The 10,760-nt window shown below is 40.4% G+C and overlaps 1 protein-coding gene across 4 annotated transcripts in view; it reads right to left on the bottom strand.

Annotated features, from left to right (window-relative positions):
- OSBPL8 (oxysterol binding protein like 8) overlaps positions 1-7,226 on the bottom strand; it is a 173,714-nt gene extending 166,488 nt beyond the window's left edge. For 3 of the 4 annotated variants that reach the window (XM_054580134.1, XM_054580135.1, XM_054580133.1), the window contains exon 1: positions 6,862-6,940. The gene's annotated coding sequence lies outside the window, so the exon portion shown is untranslated. Of the gene's footprint in view, positions 1-6,861 lie in introns of all 4 variants that reach the window. The other variant, XM_054580140.1, reaches the window with a different exon arrangement.
- Between the last annotated feature and the right edge of the window lie 3,534 nt (positions 7,227-10,760).

Raw genomic sequence — 10,760 nt, forward strand, 5'->3', positions numbered from 1 at the left:
GAAAGAGGATGCTGCTATACATTCTACAATGCTCAGGAGGGCCACTCACAAACAGTTAGCTAGCCCAAAATGTCAATAGGGCCAAGCTGAGAAACCCTGCTTTCAGGGAACTCTTCAGGATTCTGTAGAAAAAATTTTGTCATTTCTCTCTGCTCCTCTTTCCAATGATGGCATGCGGTCATACCGAAAAGCTTTTGTGGGCTCAGGCACTGTTATGAGTGGTCTGAATGCAGACCTGAGGACTGCCCCCTGGGTCCTCTCGGCCACTGAGGTTTGGCCATTTGCCCTCATTGAGTCATAATGGCATATGCTGATGTCTATGTTGGAATAGTATCCAATTAGGGATTTCCTAAACTGGTCCCCCCTCAGCTCCTGATGGTATGAACATCCTTAGAGCCTCAATGACCTCTTCTATGCAGCCCATGCTTATAGTTAAGGCAACACTAGCTGCCTAACAAACCCCAAATTTTTAGTCACTTTGCATAATTAAAATTTCTCATTAAAATTACAGTCTAGTGTGGGTGCTCCTGTTTGGTGCACAGCTTTCTCCAAGATGGTAATTTAGGGAGTCTAGATCCTTCCAACCTTAGGGCTTTAACACATCGTAAGAGCCCCAGCCTCTGCATCTGGCCTGTGGATGGGAAAACAAGAACACCTCAACCCAGAAATTACAACATACTTCCATTCACATTCCAATGACAAAACCTAGTCACATGGCCCCACTTCAATGCAAGGGGGGAGGACGGGGGCAAAGGAGAAAATGACTGAGAATGTCATTCCTGGCCCAGCAACCACTTCCCAGTGTCAACTCTGCAACAAGAGGAAGCACAAACTTTGGGGTGGCAGAGGTGTATCTGCCGCAGTCATGCTCCCCACGACCTCCTTTGAATGGCCCTTTCCTTCACAGTAGTAGCTTCATGACAGGCTTGCTGGCTCTCTGTTAACTTCTATTTCCTTCACTATGAGTATGAGATCTTCCATACCACCTAAGACTGATGGAAAACTCACAGGATGCACCCTTGGGCCTCATTCTGACTAAATACACCATTTTCTTCTCCTGCAGCCACCTAATGTCAGCATAGAACCACAGGGCAATAAGCTGAATAAATGGTTAAGTGGCTCTGCAGGTTCTGAGTTTAAGCAGGCAGCTTCCACAGCCTGTATCTGCCTCTCCATACTTCTAAAATAATAGGTAGTAAAGGATTCCTTCCATCATCATCAATGAATATTCATAAAGCATCCATATCTTACAAAACAGCCTAGGACCTATTACAAATTCCCCATGGTGGTACATTGCGCAGTTTTCTTTACTTCTGGATTGCTAATCTTAAATGTTATAGTCAAAATAATAGACAAAAGTATACAATAAGCAAAGCTAGTCTTCAGAAGTCCCTCACTTTCCTCTCCACTTCAGCAATGTACCTGTGCTTTCATGTCCAAGGTATCCTACCTCATTACTCTAAGCCAGTAATAATTATTTATACTGGTCTGCTCTATCCCCACATCTACCATTTCACCAGCCCCATCAAAACATACCCACACGGATTTCGTAATTTCCACAGGGGTCTGAGACTTCTTTGTTAGAAACTATACAATCTGATAAACTGTTATACTTCTGCTAATACATGGCATTTGGCAGCCAAAAACCAAGTTAGTTTAATGGTGGAAAATTCAGCAGGAGATGGCTAAAATAAACTTAAATAACTTAGATTGGTCATGGGGAAAAAAAGGATGGATTTCATTATATATATTTATGTCCCTCAAATACACTACATAAAAACTATCCACACCAATTCTGTGCATGTGTAGTCTTTTAAAAAAATTTAAAGTAATGACTTTTAAAAATTGGAACAAGTCACCTTAAAATACTGTACCTACCATGTTCTTATATTGCCAGTAAACCTTGGAATTTCCTAGTGAAAAAATGACAAATGAATAAATAATAAAGAATTATTTGACTTACTGTATTTTTTAAATTTTTAAAAAATAGGATATCAGTCAAATACATACAAAATGGGAAAAAACGAGACTATATGCCATCTTATTATAAAATGTATTTTCATCAGATCATAGTTGAAACAAACTCACAAATATCACAATGTCAAAACCTGTTATAAGGGGCAACTGCAAATAAACTCTACAAGTCAGTATAATTCAGTGGTTAAAAGGAGAGGCTTTGAAGTCAAAAGTTTCATTAAATTTCAAATTCAAATCCTTTTGCTAGACTCTACCACTGACTACTTAGGCTCCCAGCGACTCAGTTTAGTTCAAATCCTGGCTCTACTACCTACTACTTAAGCTCTCAGGGCCTGAGGTTTACAAAGCACAAGAAAGTGGCCTGATTTGGGGCAGGGGGCAGTGTAGGGGTGGGGGGAATCAAGGGACATGCCAAATAATTTTAAAATAAAACATGGGTTAACAGTCACAACATGTTAGCCACATTTTGTTAGAATGATGTTCACCCATTCCTACTAAGTCAACTTTGGGAGCTATACAATCTCCCTTTGAATCTATCAAGTGTTTAACAACCGGTAAGTCAAAAAGTTTCTCCTCTTATTTGGAAAACTCTTCAAGCTCTAAAGCTATTTCCTCTTTTTTTTTTTTTCCAGTCCTTTGTGAACATGGAAGATGGAGGGTAACTGACTTCTTTACCATTTCAAGACACAGACTCGTTTTAGTCTTTTTATAATAAAAATCCCTTCCAGCCATAGCTGGTGTTGCTCAGTATATTAAGTGCCAGCCTGTGAACCGAAAGGTTGCTGGTTCAATTCCCAGTCAGGGCACATGCCTGGGTTGCGGGCCAGGTCCCCACAGAGAGCATGCAAGAGTCTGCGGATCAATGTATCTCTCCCTCTCTTTCTCCTTCCCTCCCCCTCTCTCTAAAAATAAATAAATAAAATCTTTTTTAAAAAAATTAAAAATCCCTTCCAAATATCATACAAAGGATAGACTGCTCCTTGGATTATAAACACTGCACAGACTTCACAAAGTATAATAAAATTTTTAGATTCATAAAAGAACAAACAGCTACTGGAACAAAGAGTTTAGAGAAGAAATGATGCAGAAGCCTATTAGCCTGCTCAAAAATATTGAGTTTTAAAATAAAGCACAACAGGTAGAGACCCTTCATAGTTTACAATCACTCAGATCACTATAAACATATAGAAGACATTTTTGGTAATTTTTCTTCTTAATAGCAGGAAAATCCCATTTCTTCACAACAATGAATAGATGGCATAATAGATAAGAGCAATTTCTTCAAAAACAAATTCTGTAGAGAAGAAAAGCTTAAAGACTCAGCTTTTTGGTCATACATATCCCTTACCTGAAGCTTTAAAAATCTGAGGTGCCTGCCATTCTTTGTGTTAATATTAAGAATACAAGGCCTCATTTCTAGTAGAAAGCATACACTTGATTGAAAGAAGACTAAGCATCCAAAATTTTGAAATTTTGGTAATACAAGGGTCAACTCAAAGGTCAAGTAGATACTGAATTTGATAAATACACCAAAATATTTCTTAAAAATCTAAAGACAAAGAAATGTTTTAAATAATTTAATGTTTGTTGATTTGAGGTGGGCAATTTCATATATATTATGTAATTTCATTCTCCCAACAAGCATTGGGGGTAAGGATTATTATCCTCCCTTTCCAAATGAGAAAACTAAGGCTCAGTGATTTGCCCAAGGACACTTGCTTATGTAAGATCTAATCAGAAATCCAATTCAAATTTTCCGATCCCTGGTTCAATTCTCTTGCTTTCGCTGCACCACTGTCACTTTCAAACTCAAGTACTCTAACCCTTAGCTCTTCTAAAGTGTGTCAATCTACTTATCTGGGAGAAGCAATAGTTGTGAGAGAAGAAAAATTCTTCATGGTACCAAAAATAACTCACTCAGCTTAATATGGCGTGATTACCAAGTCGGTCCCATTTAAATGCTTTGGCTCATGCTGTCTACTCTCTTAGAAAACTTACTTATCTTCAGATATTGTAACCTTTTCTGCAAGACTGAACTCAAGAATCACCTCCTCCAAGAAAGTTTCCCTGATTAAATGACCTGCTTCCCCTCCTCCTAAGCCAACATCCTTCTTTATCACCTCATTGCTTACATGGTATCTACATTGGATTTCATTATCAAACATGCCTCTTTTTTCTCCTAGTCTTATGTCTCAACTACATTTTTTCATTCAATAACTATCAAGCATTTTCAGCGTCAATCGTGAGCAAAATAGACAAGATCCTTGCTATCATGGAGAGATTTCATTGTTTGCAACTTTAACAAAGGTAAAAATAACACAGCATATAAGGGTATGATGTTCCAGGACAAGGATTCCTTCCCTACAAGGTCTCGGAAGAAAGCCTGCAAACTAGATAACATTTTTCAGGGAGAAAAAAAAATCCCTTCTATTCTGTCTTCCAGATGATACCCTCAACTTCATGCATTTGAGAAGATATATAAGGGGTTGGGGGCCAAGGTGGAAGGAGGGCGAAATCTAAAATCTCTCAAGGTTTCCCACATACTGACATGAAATCTTTACACATTAGTCCAGGCATCTCTTTCTGTGCCCCATCTACAAGAAAACTATACTTCAGCCCCAGTTGCAACAATCAAGGACCTCCATCAATCTCCTTGTACACTGCCACCTTCCTTAATGAAGTACTCAGAGACTTTTTATGTAACTTGTATTTATATAATATTTGTAGGTCATATTCCTAAGAATAAAATAGAGCCTATGGTCTTTTACTTTTGAATCCCCCATGCCCGGATATCATTGCTACAAATACATTAAGTTTTATATATCACAATATAAATATTAAAAGATAATACTTCAGGTATTGCTATCAGGATAAGAATTTTCCAAAGCAATATCAGAAAGCTACATTTAAGTACCAATTCTTCATCCTTTCCTTCATGCTGCAATACAAGTAACCTGCTTAGAGGATTATTTATAAGCAAACCAAATTTAAGTGTACTAAGAGCATTCCATAGTTAAAGAAATTCTGCAATCTGTCCTTTAAAAAAAGGTCCTTCTGTAATGAAGGTTTTGTAAATTCATAATTTTATCACTTTTTCCTTAAATCAAAACAAACTAAAACATACCTGCACTACACAGAATTGCATATTTCTTTTTTTTTTTTTCATAGCTTGGTGCATTTATTACTTTTCTTTAGAATTGTAAGTTTATCCCTAAAGTATACTTTAAGGTTTCTCAATTCAAAATGAACAAAAAAAATAGATATTGCCAAATTTACAAGTGCCATAAATATGTTTTAAGAAACATATTTCTTTGCCTCTAAAATACAGTAACATTCTCAACGAAAAAATACAGCATCTTTTGACAGATCACAGAGACAATATTATGATTCAATGAAAGAGAAATAAACCATGACCATTTTTAATTAACAGACATTTCTAAGCACCTGTGTACAATGTATTGCGGCTCAAACAGTTCACATGGAATCTGACCGCAAAGACTTAATCTGCATAATTAAAGACCTAAAAGGTAGTTCTTATGTTTCATCTACTCCCTTTCCCAGTACCTTTAACACACATATTGTAGTCATTCCATCCATAGTTGTTAACAAAAAGAAAGGTAACAAATATTTGAAATTAACTGTACCTTCAATAGAAGACAAACTGCATTCCCTTATTCTTCCCTTCCCAACCTGTTTTGCAAAACTAGCAAGATCTTAATAATTTCACTGCAAAACAGGTTCTAGCAAGCACAGAAACTGACCATGGACTCTCAGTGTGATCAGTTTAGATGCCTGATGGGATGCACAAACCCTAATAAGCAATTTATTCATGTTCCTCCACAATCCTTGCTCTCCTTGGAATCCTAAAAAGTCCAAAAAACAGTTTAAAATGGTTATTTTAAAAGACCTAAGGGGCACTAATTTGAGGCTAAGTTTCGAGGGAAGTTAGTAATACTATCATACACAGGGAAGTCTAATATTACTCAGATGTCATTTAAGTCTTCCAGCATCAGAAAGGCAAAAACTCCGTTAAATTTTGTTTTTAAATCAAACATGTGTGTATCATCAGTTAGATAAGTTTTCTAATCTGTTTAAGTAGGAACCCAAGTTACAATGCCTATTATTTCGGACAGCATCTAGAAACATGAAATTAGGTACGTTCCCCAGCGCAGATGCCTCGCATACATAGTGTTAAACGACTTTTGTGAATGGAAAATATGCATATACAGTTGCTTCGCCTCTCCCGGTCTTGAGTGGGTGTCTCAATGAACCAAAAGCACACTCCGTAAGTGAGGCTCCTTGGAACCTGATCCCACTCTTGAGAATGGGCTTTGAAACAAACTTTAAATTAAAAGTACAGCCAAAGCTTCGCAATTCTCTTATGTTACAAGGCCACAGGTACTTAGGTTCAGAGGAACAACACTGTGTCATCCGGCTCTGCAAGGGCGGGTGCAATCTGCGGCGCGCGGCACAGCCTCCACCCGGGTAGTCACAGGAAAACCCGAGCCTCGCCTTAACCGCAACCAAGTGACAGCGCCAGCTCTCCTGGGCGCAGGGGCTTCCGGCGAGACCCTGCAGTCCGCCCGAACTTCGGGAAGAGGCAGACATTCACAGCGGCCAAAATGCTCATACCTTTCCCCCTAGCCCCTGCCGCGGCTTTGTATGGCGGCAGACGTACCTTTGGTGGGCCCCAAAACACTCCACCCCCGCCAGCCTTTAGAATCCCCCACTCCAAAGGAACAAAGAAGCCAAAGAGAAACTCCTCGGTGCGGACTACCCGGAGTCCTCGCCGGCCCAAGATCAGAACATGAGGATACGGAGGTGCAGTCGCGTAGGGGTGCGAACCCACCGCCCCCCCAACTTAGGAACCCACGCGACACTCACCGATGCGGAGACCCCGGATTGGCGGGGCACAGGTGACCGGTTCTCCTGGGGCCCTGCACACGTCCGGTCCGACCTCAACTTCTCTCGGCTGCTGTCGCCGGCGGCAGGGGGAAAGAGAGCCCAAACTGAAGGCTCTGTCTCACCGCTGCGGAGGCGCTGCAGGCTCGACCCTCCAGTAAGACGAGAACTCCGGCCCCGCAGTCCGCCGGCGAGGTTGGGCCCCCACTGTCCCTGTGTCTGCGGGGTACCGGTGGCGGCAGCTGCCGCGGCGAAAGCTAACGCTGCAGCCGCTAGGGTTGCCGCTACCACTACCACCCGGCCTGGAGGGCGTCGCGGCCTAATGTTGTCATCGGCCGTGTCGCCGCCTCTCTGGGAACCCACAGCCTCGGCGATCCTTCACAGTCCAGCGCCCTCCCTATCCTGGTCCCGCCCCACAGCGCTCGGGCTCCGGCCACACCCCCTTCTCGTCACGTGACGGCGCGCGGAGGCGGCAGCCTACGCGCTTTCCCTGCGGGGCAGGCGGTAACCGCTCGCAAAGGTCTAACAGCATCTTGTTCTTCCAGGCTTATCGCCACAAAGAAGCCTTGCACACCCGAGAGCGGCCGCGCGATACGAGCCCACTGCCTCCCGCCCACGCCTGTGGCAAGATGAGGCGAGGCCTTCTGTACCGGTCGTACTGGGTCCTGCTCAATTTAAGAAGACTGCACAGTAGAGCGCCCTGCTCAGGGCTCAGGAGCTCACCCTCACTCTTGAGGCCGGAGCTTGAGACCCGCATCCCCACCCTTGGGCCTGGCTCACGTTTTAACCAAACAAAGAAAAAAAAAAAATCTTATGGTGTCTGGTTTGAAAAGCAGTAACTGCTTGTTCCTATTTCTAGTAGAACGTTCAATGTAGCATTTAATTTACTGTTTTTTCATTAGGGATTTTTAGTTTTAAGGAAAAGATGGTGCATTTCAATCAGGTTAGAATGAAAATGGTCCTACCAAACCTTTTTTTGTGTGTGTACCTAGTCTTGTTTCAGGATCCTTCATGCCAATTTTACAGTCATTAACTTTTACAACGTGCTAGGTTGGTGGCAGTTAAATTTGGCAATCCGTTCCGTTTTTATAATAAATGCTAATTCTTGATTTAGGTACCTTAATTTTGGACATAATCTTTTGCCTTTTTTTTTTAACCATTTTCAGAGGAGCTCTGCCTCTGAACCCTGTTGATGAGAGGAAAAGAGAAAAATGCTAGTCACAAAAGGAAAGTAACAATACAGAAATAAGGTAGAAAAGCAGAAAGTTCATAATCAGACCCTAACAAGAAGACACATGAGAAAACTTTCTTTAATATTAAACTCCATTTGTAACGTTTCCTTCCAGGCCATAGCTAAGGCTTTGTTTCTTAGGCAGTTTTCATCTCACTACATTTTCTCAGCAAGATGTCAAAAAATTTTCTGATCAACTGGATACTTTGAAATAAATAAGCAATAGAGTTTGGCCTTATATAATTCTTATTATTAATATAGTTCATAGAAACTAAGAAAAAATGGAGTTTAAGACTCACCATTATTTCATGTTACTCAAGAAAGAAAAGAAACACTATCAATTAAACTATGCTATGCCACTGATTTTTAAAAGACCCGTCTTGAGTTTAGAGATGTTAAAATGTGAAAAACAATGAGTCCTAGAATCTATGATATTGTAATGAATTGGCGTTCCAATGAGGAAAAGATTCTACAAGTTCTGTTTGGAAGTCTGAGAGATGGTACTTGTGGTTCAATGAGTATGAGGGAAGTTTTTTATTCTGTGAGTGATATTATTTCAGCAGAGCTAGTAACTGCGGTTTGTCAACAGACTGACACCTGTCTCCTATTTATCCAGAGCAGTTTTTTTCAAAACTCACTCAAAAATCAATTTTATTTTTTTTAATGTATTGGTTTTAGAGAGATGGAGAAAGAGAAACATCTATTTGTTGCTCCACTTAGTTATGCATTCATTGGTTGATTCTTACTCGTGCCCTGACGGGGAAGCTAGCCAACAAACTTGGCATATCAGGATGCTACTCTAACCAACTGAGCTACCCAGCCAAGATGATTTTACTTTTTAATGGAATAGAATACTGTATAAAATATCAGTGCATATCCAGTAAGGGCAAGTATTGCTTTATGAAACTTTTGTCTTAAGAGGGAGGGGAAGAGGGCGTTCTATGTTGTGATTTAAACTGTATTTCTTCTTTATTTAATTAATTTATTTTTTTTTTGTTCAAATACATTTGTTTCCGCCTTCCCACCACCACTTTCCCCTGCCCTCCCTCAGTCCTTCCCCACTTTGGCTTTGTCCATGAGTCCTTGATATATGTTCTTTGACTTGACCCTTGCCTTCCCTTTCCCCACCGCCCCACCCCATCCTTTCCTCTTGATTCCGTTGGTTTTTTTCTTTCAACGTTGCTGGTTATATTTTCCTCGCATCTTTGTTTTGTTGTTTAGGTTCCACTTATAGGTGAGATTATATGATATATGTCTTTCGCCCCCGGCTTATTTCACTTAGCATAATGCTCTCTAGTTCCATCCATGCTGTCGCGAAGTGTAGTAGTTCTTTTATTCCTTCTGCTACGTAGTATTCCATTGTGTAAATGTACCATAGTTTTGTGATCCAATCATCTACTGATGGGCATTTAGGTTGCTTCCAACACTTGGTTGTTGTAAATTGCGCTGCTATGAACATTGGGGTGTATAGGTTCTTTTGAATTGGCGTTTTGGGGTTCTTAGAGTATAGTCCCAGCTGGGGAATCACTGGATCAAAAGGCAGTTCCATTTTCAGCTGTTTGAGGAAATTCCACACTGTTTTCCACAATGGCTGCACCAGTCTGCATTCCCACCAGCAGTGTACTAGGGTTCCCTTTCCTCCACAGCCTTGCCAGCACCTGTTGTTTGTTGATCTGTTTATGATGGCCATTCTGACCAGTGTGATGGGATATCTCATTGTGGTTTTAATTTGCATCTCTCTGATAGCTAGTGATGCTGAGCATCCTTTCATATGTCTCTGGGCCCTCTGTATCTCTTCCTTGGAGAAGTGTCTGCCCAGATCCTTTGCCCATTTTTTAATTAGATTGTTTGTCTTCTTGGAGTGGAGTCGCGTGAGTTCTCTATATACTTTGGAGATCAAACCTCTATCTGATATATTATTATCAAATATATTTTCCCATATGCTTGGCTCCCTTTTCATTTTGCTGATGTTTTCTTTAGCCATGCAGAAGCTTCTTATTTTGATAAGGTCCCACTTGTTTATTCTTTCCTTTATGTCCCTTGCTTCAGGGGACATATTGTGAAAATATTGTGGCGTGGGATATCTGAGTTTACTGCTAATGTTCTCCTCTAGGACTTTTATGGTGTTGCGACTTCTATTTAAGTCTTTCATCCATCTTGAGTTCATTTTTGTGTATGCTGTCAGCTGATGATCAAATTTCAATTTTTTGCATGTAGCTGTTGATTTAAACTGTATTTTCTCTTGAAAGTTACAATCAAATAAATTTGATAAAGAATGTTCCTAGAGCATAGATAACATGAAATACACCATCTGGGCTCTGTTCTCTGGTACTTTTCCTTTACTTTGGAACTGGGACGGAAGATTAGCAATATGAGGAAAACTGCCTTGTCTAATCCTCTCCTGCCTAAAAACCCCACTTTTTTATATTGGCTGTTGAAAAGGAATGGTCATTTATTGTAATGAAAAGTGCTGTACTGGAAACAAAGAGGTCTAGGTTATAGACTTAGCTCATTAGACATATGACTAGATAAATTATTTCCTGCATTTCAAGTTATTTTCTTTTCTTGAACTTTATGCTTTTTAAGGAATGATACTCAACCTTTCTGTCCAGTTGATGATGTTCATATTTGAAACAAAGTGTCATGGTAT

Source organism: Pteronotus mesoamericanus, unplaced genomic scaffold, assembly GCF_021234165.1.
Source record: "Pteronotus mesoamericanus isolate MK-2021 breed Mesoamerican mustached bat unplaced genomic scaffold, CSHL_Meso_final contig_56, whole genome shotgun sequence".
Lineage (NCBI taxonomy): Eukaryota > Metazoa > Chordata > Mammalia > Chiroptera > Mormoopidae > Pteronotus > Pteronotus mesoamericanus.